Source organism: Coregonus clupeaformis, chromosome 1 (genome assembly GCF_020615455.1).
Source record: "Coregonus clupeaformis isolate EN_2021a chromosome 1, ASM2061545v1, whole genome shotgun sequence".
Classification (NCBI taxonomy): domain Eukaryota; kingdom Metazoa; phylum Chordata; class Actinopteri; order Salmoniformes; family Salmonidae; genus Coregonus; species Coregonus clupeaformis.
In genome coordinates this window covers 58,687,314-58,713,051 of record NC_059192.1, presented here as the reverse complement: position 1 = coordinate 58,713,051, position 25,738 = coordinate 58,687,314, and the positions used below count along the sequence as shown (strand labels likewise).

Here is a 25,738-nt window from a genome sequence, read left to right as displayed (position 1 = left end):
AGCGGAGGATTCTCTCCCACGAGTCGACCCAGCGAGCCAGCACCCCAGCCCATCCAGCAGTCCGCCCAGGTCAGCAATGCCCGTTTGTCCCTCCCGGACAAATATGACGGGACTCCATCCAAATGCCGTGGCTTCCTACTCCAGTGCTCCCTCTATTTCGCTCATCAGATGGGAGCCCCCACCACCGAGAGGTCCAAGGTTGCCACAGTTATTTCCCTGCTGACCGGATTGGCATTGGAGTGGGCTATGGCCGTCTGGGAGAGAGGAGAGGAGGGCTGGGTTCCTATGAGGGCTTCATGGCTCTGTTCAGAGGAGTCTTAAATCATCCACCAGAGGGCAGAGAGGGGGGTGAGCGCCTACTCCAACTATGGCAGGATGGCCAGACCACTGCGGAGTACACCTTCCGGGCAGTGGCAGCATCCAGCGGATGGAATGAGCCGGCACTCCGCAACCTATTCAGAAGAGGACTGCGTGAAAAGGTCCAGACGGAGTTGGCATGCCAAGACGACACCCTCTCCTTGGACGCACTCATCGCGATGGCCATCCGTCTGGATAACCTGCTTCGGGAGCGTCGGCACCCCCATCGCCTCTCTCCCTCCTTCGTTGACCGTTCTGAGTCAGAGCCTGAACCCATGGAGGTAGGGGCCACACGCCTCCCCGCAGCTGAGCAACGCCATCGGAGATAGCTGGGGCTCTGTCCCTATTGCGGTCAAGAAGGGCACCAGCTTCAATGGTGTCCGGTACATTCCATCCCGGGGTCCACGAGAGCAGAGGGACGGCCCTGTGATCATCCGTCTCCTGGGTTAGGCTTGAGTATTCCATCATAATCACTTTCCACCAAACCCTTTTTATTATCGATTTCACTAGCTGGCTGTGCCTCATGCATTGTTTCTACAGCTCTAGTGGATTCCGGTGCCGCAGGGAATTTGATTGACCAGGTCCTTGCCTCCTCCCTGAACATAACCTCATAGCCACTCTCCGTTTCCGGTTTAAGCGCTGGATAATCGACCACAGGGATCTGGGATTATCACACACATCACAACACCACTCACCCTCACCGTGGAGTCCATACATCAAGAAAGCCTTCCCTTCCTTATCATCAGTGCACCCATACACAAGATCATCCTCGGCCTCCCATAGCTCCAAAGCCATAACAATCACAGACTGGGCACCCAAATGCCGGAGGACCTGCTTTCCCTTCCCCTGTGGTTCCACGTCGGTTGAGAGTCCTGTGGTTGCCCTTCAGCCCAACATCCCGGAGGTATACCAAGACCTCGGGAGGTTTTTTCCAAGACCAGCGCCACCTGTCTCCCTCCTCATCACCCCTGGGACTGTGCCATTTACCTGCTTGCAGGCTCTGCGCCCTCGCGCAGCCGCATCTACCCTCTGTCGGTGGCTGAAACTAAGGCTATGGAGGAGTACATCCTTGAGGCGCTCCAACAAGGTTTCATCCGCACGTCCACCTCTCCTGCGTCGGCGGGCTTCTTCTTCGTGGCAAAGAAGGATGGAGGGTTATGCCCGTGCATTGATTACAGAGGTCTGAATGCCATCACCACTAAATACTGTTACCCTCTCCCGATGGTGCCAGCAGAGATCGAACAGCTCCGCGGGGCCCGGTTCTTTATCAAATTGGACCTGCGGAGTGCTTACAATCATATCCGCATCTGGGAGGCGGATAAATGGAAGACAGCTTTCAGCACAGTGTCTGGTCACTACGAGTACTTGGTGATGCTCGGAAGCCAGGTGGTTGTGTATATCGACGACATCCTGGTATACTCGGCTAACTTGGATGATCACATCGCTCACGTCCGAGTAGTCCTGGAACGCCTCCTGGCTAACCACCTACATGTAGAAGCGGAGAAGTGCCAATTCCATCAGGAGGCTGTCTCCTTTCTGGGTTACCAGATCGGCCTGCAAGGAGTGATGATGGACGGTAAGAAGGTAGATGCTGTCAGGTCATGGCCAGTCCCAACCACCATAAAGGGGTTACAACGATTTTTGGTGTTTGCCAACTTCTACCACCATTTCATCAAGAACTTTAGCTCTATCACCTCTCCTCTCACCTCTCTCATCAAGGGTGGTCCCCGTAAGTTAGGGTGGAGTCCTGCAGCTGACGAAGCCGTCCGCCTACTGAAGGGACGTTTCACCTCCGCCCCATTGCTCAAACACCCAGATCCTACGCTGCCCTTCGTGGTGGAGGTGGATGCTTCAGAAGTGGGTGTGGCGGCTGTCCTGTCCCAACGACAAGGTAATCCACAGAAATTGTATCCTTGTGCATATTACTCAAAAGAACCTCTCCTGCAGAGAGGAACTATGATGTCAGCGATCGGGAGCTCCTGGCGGTGAAGTTGGCTTTAGAGAGGAGTTTAGACACTGGCTGGAGGGCGCCAAGGACCCATTTCTCATCCTCACCGACCATCGGAACCTGGAGAAAATACAGACAGCGAGGTGGCTGAAACCGCGCCAAGCAAGGTGGGCCGTTTGATTTCACTAGATTTGACTTCACTCTGACATATCGCCCAGGTTCAAAGAACACCAAAGCCGATGCCCTGTCCCATCTCTACGATTCGGAAGAGGTTCCTGCCTTGAGTGCACCCATAATTCCACCCTCTCGAGTTGTTGCCCCCGTGGTCTGGGACATAGATGTGGACATTCGCCAGGCCCTGGAGAGGGATCCCGCACCCACCACCTGTCCTCCTGAGCGCATCTACATTCCCACAGTGATAAGGGATCAGCTGCTGACCTGGGCGCACACAGCTGTCATTGCTGGACATCCATGTATCTCCCGCACTATTCAATCTATCTCCGAAAAGTACTGGTGGCCTACCTTGGCGAAGGACGTCACTCGCTACGTCAACTCCTGTTCCGTATATGCCCAAACTAAATCTCCCCGGAACGCTCCAGCAGGGAAACTCCTTCCCGTGCCTCAGCGTCCTTGGTCTCATCTGTCCATTGATTTTGTCACTGATCTCCCCTCCTCTGATGGTTTCACCACCATTTTGGTGGTTGTGGACAGATTCTCTAAATCTTGCCATTTTATCCCTCTTTGGTCTCCCTACCGGTCTCCAGGTTGCTGAGGCACTGTTCCAGCAGGTCTTCCGGCACTATGTTCTTCTGGAGGACATCGTCTCTGACCGTGGCCCCCAATTCACATCACAGGTATGGAAAGCCTTCATGGAGAAGCTGGGGGTCACGGTCAGCCTCACTTCCGGGTACCGGCCTCAGTCTAACGGGCAGGTGGAGAGGATGAACCAGGAGCTGGGGAGGTTCCTGAGGAGTCACTGACAGGACCGGCAGGGGGAGCGAGCCCGATTCCTTCCCTGGGCGGAGTACACTCAGAATTCATTGCGTCCCTCCTCCACAGGGCTGACTCCCTTCCAGTGTGTTATCAGCCTGCCCTGGCTCTGTGGACCCCAAGTCAGACCGAAGCCCCTGCGGTGGACGAGTGGTTCAGGCATGCAGAAGAGGTTTGGATCAATGCCCACGTGAGGTTCCAACGTGCCGTCCGCCACCAGAAGGAGCAGGCGGATCGCCACCGCAATGAGGCTCCCATGTTCCATCCTGGTGATCGCGTCTGGCTCTCCACTAGGAACCTCCCACTCTGCCTGTCCTGTAAGAAGCTGAGCTCCGGGTCTGTGGGGCCCTCCTCTGGAGGGTCAACGAGATAACATATAAATTACAGCTCCCCACTAATTACAGAATCTCACCCTCTTTCATGTTTCCCTCCTCAGGCCCCTACGACACCCGTCCGCCTCCCCTGGACATCGAAGAAAGCCCCGCCTATGCCGTCAGATCCCTCCAGGACTCCCGATGTTGTGAGGGTCGGCTCCAGTACCTGTTGGGTTCCGGTGGACAACATTCTAGATCCCAACATCATCCGAGATTTCCACCTTCGGCGTCCGGACCAGACCGCACCTCGCCCTCGGGGCCGTCACCCTGGCCGGCGCAGTCCTGCGGCTGGAGCCGCGCATCCGGGGGGGCGGGGGGGAACTGTCACGTCTACTCCCGCTCACTCGCTCTGGTGCTCGACGTTGCCAGTTTACTAACCACCAGTCCTGGCAAACCATCATTACGCACACCTGGCAACCCTCATTACGCACACCTGCGCCCCATCATGAGGCATACCTGGACTTCATCACTACCCTGATTACTTTCCCTTTATCTAGCACTCCCTAGCATCACTCTTCAGGCAGTATTGATTCTGTGTTCATGTCCAGACGCTTCTCTTGTTTTGCATCACTCTATGTTCTTTATTAAACTCACCAACTGCACATGCTTCCTGGCTCCCAGCATCATTGTTACAATAACAACATTCTAAATACATTTAATCTTAATGTTCTGGTGGCGTTCGTGCAGTTTAGAGTATTGATTGGGGAATTATTTGTGGAGGAATGTAACAGTTTTTCAGGGTGATTTGTGATTTTTGACTTGCGCTTCCCTTGACTGTGTTTTTGTATTTTAATGTGTATATTTGTGTTGTATTGTGCAGGGCACATTTGAAAAAGAGACCTAGGTCTCTATGTCCTCCCTGGTAAAATAACGGTTAAAAAAAAAAATGTAACACTCGACATTGCCAGTGTGATTAATGGGACAGGGTGGAGGGTGTCTCGTCAAGATGTGGGCTGTCGACGGGTATGGCAATGATCCACTCCATCTGGGTTAGAGTTCAGCCCTGCTGCTGGGGAATGAGTTAATGTAAAACCCACCCGACCCACCACACAAAGGAGGGCACGGAATGAACCTGAATACACAACAGGAAATGTAAAAAATAGCTCAGCCTGAGGGATGCAGCAGATCTCCACCTTTTAATACTATGCCGTTACAAGCCAGATGCCTACAGACTCAGGGCCATGGAAACCCTGCAGCCCCAAATCTCATGTTTTACTTTCTCAGCCTCCAAGAGCCAATTACAGCAGGTCTCTCTCCCTGTGCCACTGCCCACACACATTTGTCCACCAAGGTACACACATGCACGCACGCACACCACTCCCTACTCCATTCCATCACATTTTCCACCTGTCAGTATTTGTCCCTCTGATTGTTCCCCCTGGTCTTTCTCCATGCCCAATCCTCAGACATGTTGAAGAGAGAGGGACTACCGCCAGAAAGACACACTGCTGTGACAGTCCGACATTAAATGTTGATTGTAATTAATATAAAATGGTAGATATCAAGAAGGCAGATTTAAATTTTCATGTGTAAAAATGAATATCGGTCTATTTCATGTGGAATAGGTTATGCAGTCACATGTACATTTATTTCGGAAAGTATTCAGACCCCTTCCCTTTTTCCACATTTTGTTATGTTAAAGCTTTATTCTAAAATTGATTAAAGAAAACATTTTACTCATGAATATACACACAAAGCAAAAACAGGTTTTAAGAAATGTTTGCAAATGTCTTACAAATAAAAAACGAAATATCTTATTTACATAAGTATTCAGACCCTTTTTTTTTTCACCTTTATTTAACCAGGTAAGCCAGTTGAGAACAGGTTCTCATTTACAACTGCGACCTGGCCAAGATAAAGCAAAGTAGTGCAATAAAAACAACACAGAGTTACATATGGGGTAAAAAAAAACATAAAGTCAGAAATACAACAGAAAATATATATACAGTGTGTGCAAATGTAGCAAGTTATGGAGGTAAGGCAATAAATAGGCTATAGTGCAGAATAATTACAATAGTATTAACACTGGAATGCTAGATGTGCAAGAGATTATGTGCAAATAGAGATACTGGGGTGCAAAAGAGCAAAATAAATAACAATATAGGGATGAGGTAGTTGGGTGGGCTAATTTCAGATGGGCTGTGTACAGGTGCAGTGATCGGTAAGGTGCTCTGACAACTGATGCTTAAAGTTATTGAGGGAGATAAGAGTCTCCAGCTTCAGAGATTTTTGCAATTCGTTCCAGTCATTGGCAGCAGAGAACTGGAAGGAATGGCGGCCAAAGGAGGTGTTGGCTTTGGGAATGACCAGTGAGATATACCTGCTGGAGCGCAGACTACGGGTGGGTGCTGCTAAGGTGACCAATGAGCTAAGATAAGGCGGGGATTTGCCTAGCAGTGATTTATAGATGGCCTGGAGCCAGTGGGTTTGACGACGAACATGTAGTGAGGACCAGCCAAATTGAGCTCAAGTGCATCCTGTTTCCATTGATCATCCTTGAAATGTTTCTACAACTTGATTGGAGTCCACCTGTGGTAAATTCAAATGATTGGATATGATTTGGAAAGGCACACACCTGTCTACATAAGGTCCCACAGTTGACAAGTAAATGTCAGAGCAAAAACCAAGCCATGAGGTCAAAGGAATTGTCCATAGAGCTCTGAGACAAGATTGTGTCGAGGCACAGATCTTGGGAAGGGTACAAAAATATTTCTGCAGAACTGAAGGTCCCCAAGAACACAGTGGCCTCCATCATTCTTAAATGGAAGAAGTTTGGAACCACGAGACTCTTCCTAGAGCTGGCCGCCCGGACAAACTGAGCAATCGGGGGAGAAGGGCCTTGGTCAGGGAGGTGACCAGGAACCGGATGGTCACTCAGACTGTGCTCCAGAGTTCCTCTGTGGAGATGGGAGAACCTTCCAGATAGACAACCATCTCTTTAGCACTCCACCAATCAGGCCTTTATGGTAGAATGGTCAGACGGAAGCCACTCCTCAGTAAAAGGCACTGGACAGCTCGCTTGGAGTTTGCCCAAAGGCACCTAAAGGACTCTCAGACAATAAGAAACAAGATTCTCTGGTCTGATGAAACCAAGATTGAACTCTTTGGCCTGAATGCCAAGTGTCACATCTGGAGGAAACCTGGCACCATCCCTAAGGTGAAGAATGGTGGTGGCAGCATCATACTGTGGGGATGTTTTTCAGCTGCAAGGACTGGGAGACTAGTCAGGATCAAGGGAAAGATTAACGGAGTAAAGCACAGAGATATCCTTGATGAAAACCTGCTCCAGAGCGCTCAGGACCTCAGAAAGGGGCAAAGGTTCACCTTCCAACAGGACAACGACCCTAAGCACACAGCCAAGACAACGCAGGAGTGGCTTCGGGACAAGTCTCTGAATGTCCTTGAGTGGCCCAGCCAGAGGCCGGACTTGAACCCGATCAAACATCTCTGGAGAGACCTGAAAATAGCTGTGCAGCGACGCTCCCCATCCAATCTGACAGAGCTTGAGAGGATCTGTAAAGGAGAATGGGAGAAATTCCCCAAATACACGCGTGCCAAGCTTGTAGCGTCATACCCAAAAAGACTCAAAGCTGTAATCGCTGCCAAACGTGCTTCAACAAAGTACTGAGTAAAGGGTCTGAATACTTATGTAAATGTGATAGTTCTGTTTTTTATGTCTAAAAACCTGTTTTTGCTTTGTCATTATGGGGAATTGTATGTAGATTGATGAGGGGGGGGACATTTTAATCCATTTCGGAATAAGGCTGTAACGTAACAAAATGTGGAAAAAGTCAAAGGGTCTGAATACTTTCCGAATGCACTGTATTCCATCCCCTCACTCACTCACATTCATCCATAAACAAAAAAAAAACACACACACACACACAGACAGAGCAATCAGACCCATCTTCACCCCCTCTCTGTGCTGTAGGAGAATGTGACAGGCAGCAGCCCAGTGGGATTCCTAGGTAGGCTTTCAAAGACAAAATGTGCTATCATAGGGGATGTCTCCTTCGTTTAAAGTATTCGACTTCATCCATCTCCGTGTTCTGGAATGGGAGTGTGAAAAATATAATATATTCTCAGTATTCACAGCCTTCACAAATATCTGCTTTGGGGATGATTGACTACTAAAAAGGAGGAGGAAATAAAATGTTATAGAGAGTGGGTTATCAATAATGCCATTATGTCAGATAAAATATGAAATGAAAAATATTGCGTCCAATATCTAGCAGTCTTCTCTTTTCCACCACAAAACCCAGGCCAAGGCGATGTCCTCTCTCCCCTTACACCCCATCTGCTGTACCCCTTCTACATTGCTCCTTCCTCTCCCGTTGACTGAATGTAGATCACTCTTGCCTGACTGTTGTGCAGTCCATCTATCTGTTAATACTCTGTCATTCCAGAGACTTAGCAGAGTAGTCAGAAGAGTAATACAGCTATCTACATGTTTACCACTTCCAGAGGAATGTCTTGGTACAGTACACTCTGTGAGGGGCTATTGGCAGTAGACCAGACAGTCTTATTCTCTGGGAATGGGAAAGAGACAGCATAAAAACACTGAACAATTGCACAAGAGCAAACTTGTGATTTATATTGTGCAAACCCATAAGTAAAATCTAGGCACTGCGGGAATAAGGCATGAAACGCTTTGGAATAACAGCACATCCTCCATTTAATTTTATTTATTTTCCCTTTATTTAACTAGGCAAGTCAGTTAAGAACAAATTCTTATTTACAATGACGGCCTACACCGGCCAAACCCGGACGATGCTGGGCCAATTGTGCGCCGCCCTATGGGACTCCCAATCACGGCCGGTTGTGATACAGACTGGAATCAAACCAGGGGGTCTGTAATGACGCCTCAAGCACTGAGATGCAGTGCCTTAGACCACTGCGCCACTCGGGAGCCCATCATCATCCTCCATTGAGAGTAAGTGCATCCAGGTAGTGTACTGTACATAGCTGTAGGCCTGGCCCACAGTCAGTCTGACTAGATGTTGACAGGGAAATTAAAATGTATTCTTAGAACACAGAGATCTGGAAGTCTGATTAATGTAACTCATTGGTACACCATTATTTTAGTTACAGAAAAAGAGAACTGAACTATGTTAACATCAGGCTTTCACTTTCATGTCTGATAATTGAAGGAACATACAACCACAATGATCATCAATATATGAACTCCTGACATGTGCAGTATGAGTGTTGTGTCTGTAAATTAATTAACTCACAACCCCATTGATATGGCTTGAATATATATTCAACTAAAGACTCTTACCAGCAGCAACTATTACATAACACATGAGCAACAAAAAACTTGGGGGCTTGAAAGGACACTAAAGAGCCATATTGTATTTCCATTTCCCATAACTTGAGAGATAAGGAGAATTAGCCTAGTGTAATTAGAGTAATTCCCAACAGACACTATGTTCATCTATGAGGTCTTGACTAGTTCAGGACCAGTAATTGCAGTCCAGTACTGAGACATATGGCACCCAGCTGTGGTTTTGAGCTGAGCTCTGTATGTTTCTGTTGAAGTGTGGGACCGTGACACATCATAACAAGCAGAGAAATGTTGAAAGGTTCCTACTACTGTTTAACACGTGCATTTTCAGTGAGGGGGGAAGAGGACAGGGGGAAGACGACAGATGGGGAAAGGGGGTATCCAGAAGCAGTGAAACTACGACTGAATGTGGAAAGCATAAGAAGGCAACAGACAATCCATTGGGGCAATTCCACTGTAACGGAATTACGCTTTGACACCGTTTTTTTACTTTTAAATGTATGCCAAACAAAAAACTATGATTTCAAAGCTTAACAAACCATACAACTCTATGCACAAGGACTACTTTTAACAGTTTCCACTGACAAATGTACAAAAACTAATTTAGTGGAAGAACTGTGTAGATGCAAACGTTGGTAACGGAATTACACTAAAATCTCCCTCAGGTTTTTATGTGATTACGTTGTCCAAAAACTCTGTTAAATATCTGCTCGGAATTAAGATTCAAAGATGTCTGCAGAAATAATGGGGTGTCAGCTATAACATGGCACTTTGAGTTTGAAAAAATAAATGTTAGTTATTGAACTACAGTAAGTGAAGTGGATTTACACCCGATAACGGAATTACGGAAACAGAATTACATCATGGGTCCCTGATCTGTACTACACAGAAATGCATCATTATGGATATGAATGTCATTCTCCTCATGTTTCACAAGTTTTGACATCACAGCGCAGCAAAAGGAGAGCACAGTAGAGTACAGTGCAGTACAATACTCCACAGCAGAGTAGAGTAGAGTAAAGTTCACTACAGTGCAGTAGAGTACAGTAGAGTACAGTACAGTAGAGTTCAGTACAGTAGAGTATAGTTCAGTACAGTAGTATACAGTACAATATAATGCACTCTACTCTACTATACTCTACTTTTCTTTACTGTACTGTATTGTACTGTACTATATACTGTGCTCTACTCACTGTATTGTACAGTGCTATCCAAACTTGTGAAACATACACTACCAGTCAAAAGTTTGGACACACCTACTCATTCAAGGGTTTTTCTTTATTTTTACTGTTTTTTACATTGTATAATAATAGTGAAGACATCAAAACTATGAAATAACACATATGGAATCATGTAGTAACCAAAAAAGTGTTAAACAAATCAAAATATATTTCATATTTGAGATTCTTCAAATAGCCATCCTTTGCCTTGATGACAGCTATGCACACTCCTGGCATTCTTTCAACCAGCTTCATGAGGTAGTCACCTGGAATGCATTTCAATTAACAGGTGTGCCTTCTTAAAAGTTCATTTGTGGAATTTATTTCCTTCTTAATGCGTTTGGGCCAATCAGTTGTGTTGTGACAAGGTAGGGGTGTATACAGAAGATAGCCCTATTTGGTAAAAGACCAAGTCCATATTATGGCAAGATCAGCTCAAATAAGTAAAGAGAAACGACAGTCCATCATTACTTTAAGACATGAAGTTCAGTCAATACGGAACATTTCAAGAACTTTGAAAGTTTCTTCAAGTGCAGTCGCAAAAACCATCAAGCGCTATGATGAAACTGGCTCTCATGAGGACCGCCACAGGAATGGAAGACCCAGAGATACCTCTGCTGCAGAGGATAAGTTCATTAGAGTTACCAGCCTCATAAATTGCAGCCCAAATAAATGCTTCACAGAGTTCAAGTCACAGACACATCTCAACATCAACTGTTCAGAGGGGACTGTGTGAATCAGGCCTTCATGGTCGAAGTGCTACAAAGAAGCCACTGATAAAGGACACCAATAAGAAGAAGAGAACTGCTTGGGCCAAGAAACACGAGCAATGGACATTAGACCGGTGGAAAGAGTCCAAATTGGAGATTTTTAGTTCCAACCGCCGTGTATTTGTGAGACCCGTGTGGGTGAACGGATGATCTCCGCATGTGTAGTTCCCACCGTAAAGCATGGAGGAGGTGTTATGGTGTGGGAGTGTTTTGCTGGTGACACTGTCTGTGATTTATTTAGAATTCAAGGCACACTTAACCAGCATGGCTACAACAGCATTCTGCAGCGATACGCCATCCCATCTGGTTTGGGCTGACACAACACACCTCCAGGCTGTGTAAGGGCTATTTTACCAAAAAGGAGAGTGATGCAGTGCTGCATCAGATGACCTGGCCCCCACAATCCCCTGACCTCAACCCAATTGAGATGGTTTGGGATGAGTCGGACGGCAGAGTGAAGGAAAAGCAGCCAACAAGTGCTCAGCATATGTGGGAACTCCTTCAAGACTGTTGGAAAAGCATTCCAGGTGAAGCTGGTTGAGAGAATGCCAAGAGTGGGCAAAGCTGTCATCAAGGCAAATGGTGGCTATTTGAAGAATCTCAAATATAAAATATATTTTGATTGTTTAACACTTGGATGCCAAGGGAAGCCAGGCTTCTCCAAACATTTGACCAATAAAAAAAAAAAAAAAAAAAATTTGCTCTTTCGTCTCTCTGTGTTTTCATAATTTTCCGTCAATTCACAAGTGGCTGAATCTCACCAGATAAATCATCAGAGCGAGGGAAAGAGCACCCATCTGTCTCAGTATGTGTAGCCCATGTATCTGATACTGTCTGGAACAAAAGAGTATGACATGTTGTCGCCGTAGCATTTGATTGATTGATGCCATCAAGCATTTGGCCTCCCGTGATAAAAAAAGTATAAAATAATTAGCCAATAGCATTGAGCTGAGCTCAACTGTGGGTTGTCCTGGTACAGGAAAACGCTCTCCCAAGGGAGGCCAGTTTGGATTTCTCTTCACACCAATTAAATCCCATCCTGAGCAAAACATCATCATTGTCAGAAAAACGTGTCTGTTTCTGGTCCTGCAGTAGCTAGCTTGCTAAATCGGCTTTTTCCTAAGCCATGGATGGAGATGGGGATTTGGACTTGTGGTTTTAACTTAATTCTCTGTACAGGCTAATGATTGTGACAGCGATTCTGATCTAACCATAAATTAATATACTGTGCCACTGGCCTGAGACGATTGAAGTTCAATATGTAGCCTAGATGTAGCCTAGTAGGCTCACGTTGACCAGCTAGCTAACTTAGCTGGTCATTGTTGCCCATGCGAGGAAGTTAGACTAGCAAGTATTTCAGCTAGGTAGCCTATGAAAACAAAAAGTAAAAGTGTACAGAGCTATAGACCGTTATGCCAACATGAGAGAGAGGAGGAAGGCATTGACGTTAAACTAGTCTACAATTAGGGTGAGTCCACTTTTTTTTTTACTTGTGCACGCAAGCATGCACACACACACACACACACACACACATACACACACACACACACACACACACACACACACACAGACCGACAGAAATCAGTACCATGGACAGCCACATTAGCAACATTGATTGGACTAAATAGTTTTTGGTATCTTTAAGTTTGTTTTCAGTGTACTAAACTAAGCATATTTGTTGTTTAAATGTTTAAGTTGAAATGGTGCTAGAATAGCGGAGGCAGTGCTCCTGCTGTCTTTGTGCTGACTTGCAGTAACTCCGTGGTTCTAAATCAGTAGTTGTTTAGTAAACTGTTGACAACATTAACTTGTTGACGATGCTGCAGGTCATATAACTGTTTGTTACATGCAATATTTGCTTTGTGGACTTCACCAGACAGATGTTGCTCTTCGGTTTTGTGATGAAACAAACGTATGTGTAGTTGAATTTATTCCGCCACTGTGTGGCTGTTGTCTTGTTGTTGTCATGGCCTTATTGTATAGCTTAAAGATATGTGGGTTTTTGGTAACGGAATTACAAGGCACATGGCAATATTTCTTACATTTACAGAAGAAAAGCAATTTCTCCAAAATGAAATATGTGTTGATATTGGTTGGCAGGGGTCTTTAAGTCAATCATTTTGTGTTGTGATGTATTTCTGATACCTTTTACGACTTTTTCTGGAAGACCCCTTTTCCATCTGTTTGACCAGAAATCAAAGCCATTACTTAAGCCACATTTTTAAGATGGAAAATGGTTGAAAAATGTATCTACAGTATGCCTTCATTTCCAAAGAAAAATTTTGACTTAGCTTTCATTTGACACCAATTTTGATATGCTCCTATGAACTTCACATGTTGATTGTGTTTTTTGCACCCTAAATGAAAATTGTAGAATCATCCACACAACTGGATGGTTTTAATGTTTTGGGAATATACAGTATCTTATGTGAAGTCCCCACAATATTCTCACCAGATGTTTCCCACAACCTAATGAAACATTCTGGGAACCTTTTAAAGAACAGATTTAATGTATTCTAGAAACGTTCTTGCAATATCAGGCGAAAGTTTTATACACACATGGTATAATCATCAGCACGACTGGACAGTTTTTGTGTTTTGAGAACATTTGCAACCTAACGAATGATCTGAGAACTTTCACAGAACCAATTTTGGTTTACTGGGAAAACATTACTCGTACATTGTGTTATTACATCACCTAGAAACCGAATGAGAACTTTTGGGGGAATGTTCTGTGGTGGTTGTTACAGATGTTGTGCACAACATTTTAGTGAATGTTAGGAGAACATTCCAAGGATATTTCATTCAAAACATTATTTGAAGAAAAATAAAATATTATTTGAATGTTTTTGAGATGTTATCATCCTAATGTTTGATAAAGCCCTAACTAGAACTTACTGGGAATATTATCTAATGTTCTAGGAATGTTCCCAAGGTGCTATCTAAAACCTAAAAGGTTTTTTTGGCTGTCCCCATATGAGAAACCTTTGAAGAACCCTTTTTGGTTCTAGGTACAGTAGAACCCTTTTGGTTCCAGGTAGAACATTTCAGGGTTCCATGTAGGAAAGGGTTCTACCTGGAACCAAAAAGGGTTCTACCTGGAACCAAAAAGGTTGCTCCTATGGGGACAGCCAAAGAACCCTTTTGGAACCCTTTTTTCTAAGACTGTATCAATCCCAGGATGTAGCTAGCTATATGGAGGATTGAAAAGAGCAGAAGCTTTCCAAGGAGGTCTGCGGTACTACTGTACTCCACGAAGGTGGCACTGTGTAGCTGCAAAGCCTCACACTGAAGCTTCTATCAGGAAGTCTATCTATCATTCCACCTGGCATCTCCTCGTCCCTGGACTGGTGTCAGCAGTGTCTCACTGTGAAACTGTTTAGAGACACACACTGTCATCACCACTGCTATGGTTCTGAGTGTGGTCCTCCAAGACAAACTGGTGCGCACACACACACACACACACACACACACATATACACACACACATACAAACACACACAAAAGCTATTCCTAAAATGACTGGAAATATTTTTCCCCAATTTACCCTGGATGGCAGGGTAAGCTACACCATAGCAATCTCTCTTTGCATGCTTTCAACATTACCTTAGTGTCCAACATACTGCCAAGAGAAGCATAGCCTTGGCGTCTCAAAATCTCCAGACCTTTTCTCACCCTATGGGCGACCACGAATCCTCTAGTATAGTGAGTCAGCCTCTAGGGTAGGACACATACTAGGAAAAACAGGGTCTGGGGAGACAGCGTTGAGGTGAGGTCCACCAACTTCCCCACCCACCTCTCAGCAGGTAGCCTAGCAGTTAGAGCATTTGGCCAGTAACCGAAAGGTTGCTGGTTTGGATACACGAGCCGACAAGGTGGAAAACTCTGTGGCTGTGCACTTGAGCAAGACACTTCACCCTAATTTGTTCCAGGGGCGCCATATATGGCTGATCCTGTAAAACAAAAATGTTCACTGCACCTATCCGGTGTATGTGACAATAAAACGTGTATTTATTACTTTTTTACCCCATTGCTTGCTCAAAGGCACTTTAAGTGTATGTCAACATGAGTCAACAGAGACAGATTTATCCAAAGGTCATCTGTCTATCTGACATGGACTCATGTCAGAGCCCTGAGCAATAGCCTACCACAAAATGTCAGAAGGAAACAGTGGGTGCTCTGACATCTGGCAGATCGACAGATTGTACCCCTACTTCAGACATCAAACACCTCTGGATACTGGTGGATGATTACTGTAATAAGATATGGTATTGCCATCCTACCTAACAGCCTGACAGAGCAGTGTGTGTGTGTATGTGTGTGTGTGCGTGTGTGTGTGTGTTTACCCTAAGCCTGTGCAGTCAGATATAAAGTAATTAAACCATTATTGTGAGAAAGAAGAAACCTGATTTCAGATTTGCTGAGGACAATAAGGACATTCTGAACTGTTTCTTAGTTAACTTGTTAATTCTGCCTCATGAAATAGCCTTTTGTAGTTTGATGTCTGGTGGACTAGGAGTAGATTCAACCCCAAGGAATGACACTGAGAGATATTCCTGCAGCTGTTCACTGAGGAAAAATAAGTCTGCCTCAGGAGAAGAGCTTAGAAACAACTCTGACACAGCTCCTACCTGACCAGGCACCACTGTAATATATCATGGTTGTGGAGGTAGAAGTGCAATTTGGCATTCAACTTGGGCCTGATAGTGTAGAGTGAGAATATGTTAGTGGATGTAATATTCAATTAATCTGTATACTTTTAGTTCAACCTGAGAGCATCGATTTGTCTTTCGATATCTTCTAATGCAATCTCTTGTAGGAGTACATACATAAATTCTTAAACAAACTAGCTCCTCTTCATGTGTTAAAACTCTAGTTTGATTCCAAGATGAGAACTTTAAAATGTTGATAGCTCACCAAATTGGTCACTGTTACTAAATTATCAGTATTGGCAGTGGCATTGAAATCAATTAAATCATTTCAGGATAGGCTAATTCATAAAAATTCAATTTCTGCCAAATCTTTGGTTCTTAGAAACAAGTGCAGGTTTCATTATATTTTTTTTATAAAAAACATCACAGTTTGGAGTGAAGGCTATAGTACAACCTATGAATTGGGTAAATATTTCTAGGTGGAATAGCAGTAGCCTACGAGAGAATGATGTCATTATTATGCCTCAGTAAGATCACAAACTTAGTTTGATTTGCATATCGGTGGAAAAACAGTTAAATGTACCCATGCAAGTAATATATTATATTGCTGTTACTCACATTCAAGATCCGATTAATCAATCAACGCGACTCCTTTGCGCGCTCTTCATGAACATTCCATATCCATTCAGGTAATAAAACATTTACTACATTTTATCTCAATGAGGTAAGGTATACGAGCTTACACGGACACATTATGATGAATTCACAACTGCGTTGTTTTGGATAGCTCTCAAACATTATAATGTACCACTGGATGGATCGCAAACGTTCAGAGACCATCCATCTCGTCTCTCGCGCTGCAATCGAGTCCGGGAGACTGAAGAGAGGGAGGGACCAAGGGAAGAGATAAAGTATACTGGACAGCCGCTCGAGTCCGGGAGACTGAAGAGAGGGAGGGACCAAGGGAAGAGATAAAGTATACTGGACAGCCGCAATAATCAGAGCAATACAACGAACATCCCCACTGGGCACAGACGTCAGTTCAACGTCTAGTTTTGATTTATATTTGGTTGAATTGTCAACTAACGTGAATTCAAGGTGAAATCAACAAAAAGGTTAAAAGTTGGGTGGAAAAACCGAAATGACCTTACGTTAATTACTTTTTGCTAATCCAATCAGTTTTCCACATTGATTAAACATCAACACATATATATTGTAACGACCCGGTATTGTGTTCTGTGTTCGTGGGTGTGTTATCGTTCTCATGGGTGCTAGCAGGGTTTAAATATCCCATCATCAACTCCCATTGTCTGCTGGGGTTGTGGCCAGCCTGGCCACATTCAGCGGGAGTGTGGCAGATTCTCCCGTCACCAGGGAAACGACAGCGGGTTCTCGCGCAGGGGGCAGCGTGGGCCCACCCCTCCGCCCCCGAATCCACAGTAAGCAGAAGAGGTACCCAGCAGCGCAGGCAAGAGGGTGGGGACCTGCTTCCCCAGGGTGTAGCTGCCACCGTGTTTCCTAGTCCGGTAGTTGTGGTGGGACGTACCACCATTGGGGACTTCTGCAATGTCATCGTCAAGGTAGAGGGGGTGGAATGTTTGGCCCTGGTCGACACGGGCTCTACAGTAACCCTGGTGAGACCAGACATACTACCTGTTGGGGTGCGGGTGGAGCCGACCCTTGTCCAGCTACGGACTGTCACGGGGGAGCTAGCCCCCATGTTAGGGAAGTGTCGGTTGTCTGTGACTGTGGGGGAGAACTGTGGGGTGTCCGGTGTGGGTAGCAGCGGTACAGGACCCCTGTATACTGGGAATCGACTTTTTGAAAAACTGTGGGGCTCAGTTGGACTTAGCTTCGGGCACTTTGAGGCTGTCGGGGGCCCACAGTGGGAATGTCGCCTTCGGGAGGGCCAGCAGGGGGCAGGGCTGTCCCTCCGTCTTCCTCCAAGCTTGCCGAAACTCCACTGGTCGTCCCGGCTGCTCCCTTGGTCGTTGTGCCATCCCAGCAGCTGTCTCCGGCGGCAATGACCTTCACTCCCCATAATGGTGCAAGCACAGGCAGCCCAGTAGCCCAAAACACACTGGCTCCTTCACCCCATCAGCCCGACGGGGGGAAGGAGGAAGTTATCGACGCCGTTGAGGCTGTGTGGCTGAAAAACTGTCAAGGTCTGGATGAGAGACAACAGAGACAGTTAAAGCAGCTGCTGTTTGACTTTAAAGATAGCTTCGCTTGGGGGAAGATGAGGTAGGGCAAACGCACCTGGTTCAGCACGACATCGACACTGGGGACAACCAACCCATTACAATTCGGCCCGTCGCATTCCCCTTGCCAAGAGGGAAGCAGCAGCCACAGCTATTGCTGACATGTTGCGGGCTGATTTCATTGAGCCATCAGATAGCCCATGGTCCGCGCCGGTCGTCATGGTGCCTAAGAAAGGGGGTAAACTTAGGTTTTGTGCGGACTACAGGGGCCTAAATCCTGTCACCACTAAAGACTCTTACCCCATACCGAGGATCGATGAGTCGCTAGACCACGTCAGAGGGTCCTCGTGGTTCTCTTCCCTTGATCTGCGCAGTGGCTACTGGCAGGTGCCCCTCTCGCCTGGGGCACGTGAAAAAACTGCCTTCTCCACGGATAGGGGCCATTGGCAGTTCAAGGTGCTGTGCTTCGGGCTTTGTAATGCTCCTGCCACCTTTGAGAGGCTCATGGACAGAGTGCTGGCGGGGGTTCCGGAAGACGAGTGTGTTGTGTACCTAGACATATTGGTGCACGGCACATCGTTTGAGGGGGCACTGGGGGCATTTAGGCGAGTGTTGGAGAGGATCTCGGTGGCGGGGCTAAAATTACACCCGGAAAAGTGCCATTTCATGCAAAGGGAGGTGGCGTTCCTGGGTCATCAGCTGGGTGGTGAGGGCATCAGCACGATGCCAGACAAAGTGGAGGCTGTGAGGGGGTGGCCAGTTCCAAGGGGAAAAAAAGAGGTTAAGAGCTTCCTGGGTCTGGCATCCTACTATCGTAGGTTTGTGAAAGGGTTTGCGGGGATAGCAGCTCCTTTGAACCACCTTCTCAAGAAGGACACTGTTTTTCAGTGGACCAAAGAGCACCAGCGGGCATTTGAGGCCCTCAAACGTGCCCTGGTGGAGGCCCCTGTCCTGTCCTCACCAGACCCGAACCGTCCGTTTATCCTGGACACCGACGCAAGCAATGAGGGCTTGGGGGCTGTGCTGGCTCAGCGTGGTTCTGACGGGGAGCACGTAGTAGCTTATTACAGCAGAACTTTTGATAAGGCTGAAAAACGCTACTGCGTGACAAGGAGAGAGCTTTTGGCTGTCGTGGCAGCAGCACGCCATTTCAAGTACTGCCGTTTGTGGTGCGGACGGATCACTCCGCCCTGCAGTGGCTTCTCTTCTTCAAGGAGCCAGAGGGTCAGATCGCCCGCTGGTTGGAGGAGCTGCAACCCTACGACTTCCAGGTGGAGCACAGGGCCGGCCTTCGCCACAGCAATGCAGATGCCTTGTCCCGCCGCCCATGTGCTGAGGACTGCTGTGGGTACTGCGCCAAATGGGTGGAGCGAGAGAGGGAACTGTGCATGGAGGAGGGAGTCACCGCCACGGTGAGTCAGCTGAGGGTGACAGAGTGCCGGGAGCTTGAGGCTATGGACGTCGGGGAGTGGAGGCGTCGCCAGGAGGAGGACGCAGAGCTGCGTCCTGTGCTGGGGTGGGTGGAAGAGAGAAGACGACCGCCGTGGGGGGAAGTAGCCCCTCTATCACCAGTCACCAAAGGACTGTGGGCTAAATTCTCAGTCCTTAGAGTGGCTGAGGGAGTGCTCCAGAGGGGGTGGAAAAAGCCAGCTACTGGAGAAATTACGTGGCAGGTAGTGGTTCCCAAAAGGCTGCAAGGGAGCGTGTTACAGCAGCTTCACGGGGGAGTAGGCGCAGGGCATTTTGGGGTCTCCAAAACGTTAAAGCGCGTACGTAAAGGCTTCTATTGGGCCAGGCACAGGAGGGATGTGGAGGACTTTTACAGGCAGTGCGACAAGTGTGCTGCTAATAAAGGACCTCCAGGTCAGTCACACGCCCTCCTACAACAATTCCCAGTAGGGGAGCCCATGGAGAGACTGGGGGTAGACATAGTTGGACCGTTTCCAACCACAGACAGCGGTAACAGGTGGATTCTAACTGCTATGGACTACTTCACCAAGTGGCCAGAGGCTTACGCTCTCCCAGACCAGGAGACAGAAACAGTAGCTGATGCGTTGGTAGGGGGAATAATCAGTCGGTTTGGGGTGCCACAGTCTATACACAGCGACCAGGGGAGAAACTTTGAGTCACGGGTGTTCTCAGAGTTGTGTAGACGGTTAGGCGCGGAGAAGACGCGCACTACTCCGCTTCACCCCCAGAGTGATGGGCTGGTGGAAAGATTTAACATAACATTAGCACAACAGCTGGCTATCGTTACCTCAAAACACCAGAGAGATTGGGACACCCACTTACCGTTTATTCTTATGGCATGTAGGTTGGCTGTTCAAGAATCGACTGCGTGCTCCCCAACGCTACTAATGTTAGGTCGTGAGTTGCCCACCACAGCCGAACTGACGTTTGGCCACCCTCCTGATAACGACGACGGGGTTTTGCCTGGCCCGAACTATGTTCGTCGTCTGCAGAACCGGTTAGAAGCGGCTCACACCTTCGCAAGAGAGCAACTCGAGAACGCAGGAATGCGCCAAAAGCGCCACTATGACTCATGCGCTAGGGGGAGGCACTTTGGAGCGGGAGAACGCGTGTGGCTTCACAACCCCACGCGCAAGAAGGGCCGTTGCCCAAAGCTGGACAGTGCCTGGGTGGGGCCGTGCCTGGTGATAGAGAGAGTGGGGGAGGTGACGTACCGGGTGGAGGTTCCTCCACGGAGCAGGAAGGTGGTGGTCCACCGGGACCAATTGGCGCCCTACAGAGGGAGGAAAACGGTAGGGAATGGAAGTGAGGACTCTGATGTGAGCACACGGGGACAGTCTAGCGAGGAGACTCTAGCGCAACCTGAGCCTGGGGCGGTGGCTGCCTCTTCGGAGGGCGCTGGAAATGGCATTGGGGCAGATGAGTGTTCTGGGGGTCCACCAGTGAGAGTCAAGGGGAGGCACAAGAGACTGATCCGACCTCCGGGTCGTTTTAAGGATTTTGTTTTGTAACCCTAGGGGCTAGGGTTTAGAAAGGGGGGGGCTATGTAACGACCCAGTATTGTGTTCTGTGTTCGTGGGTGTGTTATCGTTCTCATGGGTGCTAGCAGGGGTTAAATATGCCAGGACAGATTGGTTGGGGGGGTATGATGGGTAATCCCGCGGGCTTTGGAATGCTTAAATAGGGGTTACGGTCTCATCTCTCTCTCTTCTGTTCGGGACCCTTGACTTGACATGTTATATTTGTGTATGTTCGAGGTTTAGCGGCGTGGGCTGTGGCCTGAACAATAGCCCATTCAGGAATAAACCTGTGTTCTGCCTGTACACCTGGTGCCCGTCTCTCTTTTACTTTATGACCCAGCTGGGTCATTACAATATAGATTTTTTTAAATTATGTGCAAAAAATGTAGATTCAACCAGTTTTTGCCTAGTGGGTCTCTACTGTAGGTCCCTATTCCTGTGTCTACATTTCTACCCCCCCCCCTATCATTCATTGAAGAGGTGCACACTGATTAAATCTAGTCATGAGACAAAGTTAGGTGTATTCATTGATAAGTGATACAAAATTAAGGTTGGCGAAAATATTTTGCAAACATTTTCAAAAAGACTGACAATACAAACAAAAAACACTGAAAAGGTCCAAAATAAAATGGATTAGGCATAAACAGCCATTCCTGCCAAATGCCAATATACTGTATCTTAGCATACTTGGCACAGGTGCAGGGTCTACCAGGCTCTGACAAGACTCCCCATGAGCAATTCCAAAACTGGCAAAAGTTACTGAACATATTTAGACTGCGTTCATAACCAAATTTGAAGGTGCTAATTAACAGTTGTGAAGTCGTAAATACGAATTAAGAGCATTCAAGTGCTTGGACGGGGAAATACCATCAAACATCGAGGGCATTAGAAGGCTTGTGATTGTTTTGCTATTTTTTGACCATACACACATTATTACTTTTTTGACCATTTAAGCAGGCGTTCTTATCCAAAGCGACGAACAGTAGTGAGTGCATACATTTTCATACCTTTTTTTCCCAGTCCACAATGGGAATCAAACCCACAACCCTGGTGCAAACACCATGCTCCACCAACTGAGCCACATGGGACCTATAAAAAGCTGTTTTCACTTTCTTAATCAAAAGGAAGATGAACGGAATACATTTTGTATCAACAATTACATCAGAGAGGTAGAAGTGGGAAACTCGGAGCACGGGGATGATAGACGAGTTTGTCACTAGTAATTACCAGTTGGAGGGGCATTCAAGTGGATTTTTCCCAGCCGTATGCTGGTATATGAGATGTCATGAACGTAGCATTATTGGATCTTCCCTCTTAGCCACAACTTGGATTATATCATGGCCCACTATCTAAGTGGAGAACGTCTAATTACCTTCAGTGAAAATACATAATCAGGCAAAATAGCATACCTCAATAGTACAACGCTATTAGAATCACATGTCTAAAGCCATAGAATATAACATTGCAGATAATGAGACACAATTTTATGTATACAACATCTATAAAGACCTGCTTCACTATACTGATAGCGTTGCCGTTTCAAAAATGATGTACTTGGGTGTTTTTGGAGCCTTTGTTCATGTTTTTCTGTGCCCCTACAACTGCTGAACGAGCATGAGGAAGTATATCGCTGATGGGGTAAGTTTCTCAAAAACAAGTGAGATTGCAAAAAAAGTACCTAGGCACTTATATAACATGCCATTTATAACATGCCATTTACAAGATAGATTTGGTTCAAATAAAGTGAACGTCTCCTTTAAGACAGAAATGGTAGGTGGTTGGTCAGGGAGGATGGGTGGGCATAATGTTCCTGCCTCCTAAAATCTAAATTCAGAGACTGGCTACTCCCTGACTGAATAACAGTGACAGGCAAAACACCCGCAGCCAAAACAAACAGACTATATTAAAGTCTAGAACTGAACGGTACATGTGGTCACCAGTCACATATTTCTGCTCATTAATTAATGAGTGGCTTTAAGACCACAGGACATTATCGATGTAATTTAGTTCAGTAGTTGAAGGGAGTTAAGAGCATTGCTCAATCACACAAGGGCAGATTTATTTCACCTTGTCGGCTGAGGGAGTTGAACCAGCAACCTTTCGGTTACCTGCCCAATGCTCTTAACCGCTAGGCTACCTGCCACCCCATTACAGTTCTGAGTCAGTCAGGGGCAGCTGTAGCATTTGTTCTAACCCTTCCCCTGACCATTATTCTAACCTTAACCCATTTCACCTAACATTTTATGTAAATTATCCTAACCTTTGTCTTTAGTTCTCCTAACCACCAATTTAAATTCAAATTCTCCCCATAATTCCCTTTTGTTGTTATGATGCAACAAGCAAATAAAAAGCATGAGCTGGCACACACCCAGAGAAAATTAGTATGTGTAGAGGTGCTGACTGTCACGCCCTGGCTCTGGGGACTCTCGTATGTTGAGCCAGGGTGTTTATTTTGTTTAGGTTCTAGTCGTTGTCTATCTATGTTGGCCTGAGTGACTCCCAATCAGAGGCAACGAGTGTCAGCTGGTTGTCTCTGATTGGGAGCCATATTTAACTGTCTGTCTTTCACTTTGTGTTTGTGGTTTCTTGTTCTGATTTGGTTTGTGTTATACTGTAGACGTCACGTTATCGTTGTTGTTTTGATCGTGTGATCATTCTAAATAAATGTATAATGTTCGCATTCAACGCTGCGCCTTGGTCTCTCCCTGACGATCGTGACAGAAGAAACCACCAAAACCAGACCAAGCAGCGTGTCCAGGAGCCATCGCTAGCAGATCTCCGTGGCAACCTCGACTGGGTCAAGCCTAGTGAGGAGCAGAGAGGGTGGACTTGGGACCAGTTGAGGAAGAGCTTCGACTGGGTCAAGCCCATTGAGGAGCTGAATGGCGGGAGTTGGAGACAGAGGAGCGAGAGTTGGGCGAGAACGATGGAGGCCTGGCCCACGGGGAGGAGAGACCCCCAGAAATTTTTTAGGGGGGGGCTCACGACGTCGGGGCAGCAGGAGGCCGCGATAGAGCGGTCCAGCGGGTTGGCAGAGGAGGCCGCCAGGTTACGGGAGTCACTGGTCTCCAGGGGGAAGGAGGTTGTAGAGGCACGGCGAGAGGTACTGGCGTGTGTTGCCAGTCCGGTCCGGCATGTTCCTGATCCCCACGTAGGGCCAGTGGTGTGTGTTCCCAGTACGGTCCGGCCTGTTCCTGCCACTCCCACCAAGTCAGTGGTGCGTTTGCGTCAGCCCGGGCGCGTCCGTTCCTGCTCCCCGCACCAAGTCAGTGGTGCGCGTCGTCAGCCCGGTCCGGCCCATTCCTGCTCCCCGCACCAAGACAGTGGTGCGCGTCGTCAGCCCGGTCCGGCCCGTTCCTGCTCCCCGCACCAAGTCAGTGGTGCGCGTCGTCAGCCCGGTCCGGCCCATTCCTGCTCCCCGCACTCAAGTCAGTGGTGCGCGTCGTCAGCCCGGTCCGGCCCGTTCCTGCTCCCGCACCAAGTCAGTGGTGCGCTGTCGTCATCCCGGTCCGGCCCGTTCCTGCTCCCCGCACCAAGTCAGTGGTGCGCGTCGTCCAGCCCGGGTCCGGCCCATTCCTGCTCCCCGCACCAAGTCAGTGGTGCGCGTCGTCAGCCCGGTCCGGCCCATTCCTGCTCCCCGCACCAAGTCAGGGGTGCGCCCGTCAGCCCGGTCCGGCCCATTCCTGCTCCCCGCACCAAGTCAGGGGTGCGCCCGTCAGCCCGGTCCGGCCCATTCCTGCTCCCCGCACCAAGTCAGGGGTGCGCCCGTCAGCCCGGTCCGGCCCATTCCTGCTCCCCGCACCAAGGCAGTGGTGCGCTCGTCAGCCCGGCTCGGCCCGTTCCTGCTCCCCGCACCAAGTCAGTGGTGTGCCTCGTCAGCCCAGTCCGGCCTGTCCCTGCTCCACGCACCAAGCCTACGGTGTGCGTCGTCAGCCTGGTAAGGCCCGTTCCTCCTCCACGCACCAAGCCAGGGGTGCGCGTCGTCAGTCCAGCACAACCCGTGCCTGGGTCATGTCCGAGCCGGATCCGCCGCCGAGGCGGAGTGCCCACCCGGTCCCTCCCCTGTTGTGGTTGGTTGGCGCGGTCGGAGTCCGCGCCTTTGGGGGGGGTACTGTCACGCCCTGGCTCTGGGGACTCTCGTATGTTGAGCCAGGGTGTTTATTTTGTTTAGGTTCTAGTCGTTGTCTATCTATGTTGGCCTGAGTGACTCCCAATCAGAGGCAACGAGTGTCAGCTGGTTGTCTCTGATTGGGAGCCATATTTAACTGTCTGTCTTTCACTTTGTGTTTGTGGTTTCTTGTTCTGATTTGGTTTGTGTTATACTGTAGACGTCACGTTATCGTTGTTGTTTTGATCGTGTGATCATTCTAAATAAATATATAATGTTCGCATTCAACGCTGCGCCTTGGTCTCTCCCTGACGATCGTGACACTGACTAATGGTGAATAAACTGTAAGCTATAAAAAATAAATAGAGTGTCTCTCTCTCTCTCTCTCTCTCTCTCTCTCTCTCAAAAATTCAATTCAAGAGACTTTATTGACATGGCAAGTTAAATTACTTTCATTGTCAAAGTATACATATAACAAAAATGGTGGGACCAACAGCAATAATAATAGTAGTAGTGGAAATGGGATTACCATTAATAGCAACTACAACAATATTAATGAGAATAGTAATACATTAAAGCAATAGTAGTCAACCAGTCTCAACATGACTGAGAAGACACTTGACATGGTATGAAAGCCAAAACAAAACAGGAAATATTATTGACATTACATTACACTTTTCACTGGCTGTCCCTCAGGTTGTGGCAGGAGGATACATATTTGGCTGCCAAAATTGCACATTTTGGCTTTTCACCCAATAAATATTGGATTTTTTCTTCCTCTTTTAGAGTTTCAAATTCTTTGTACTGAATGATTATTTTGGGGAAGAAAAATTATCTTAGG

At 47.4% G+C, this 25,738-nt stretch overlaps 1 protein-coding gene across 1 annotated transcript in view; it reads right to left on the bottom strand.

Annotated features, from left to right (window-relative positions):
• The window catches only part of LOC121583166 (carbohydrate sulfotransferase 15-like), a 36,053-nt gene extending 19,550 nt beyond the window's left edge, over positions 1-16,503 (bottom strand). The window contains exon 1 of the mRNA XM_041899372.2: positions 16,217-16,503. The gene's annotated coding sequence lies outside the window, so the exon portion shown is untranslated. The remainder of the gene's footprint in view (positions 1-16,216) is intronic.
• Positions 16,504-25,738: the final 9,235 nt, after the last annotated feature.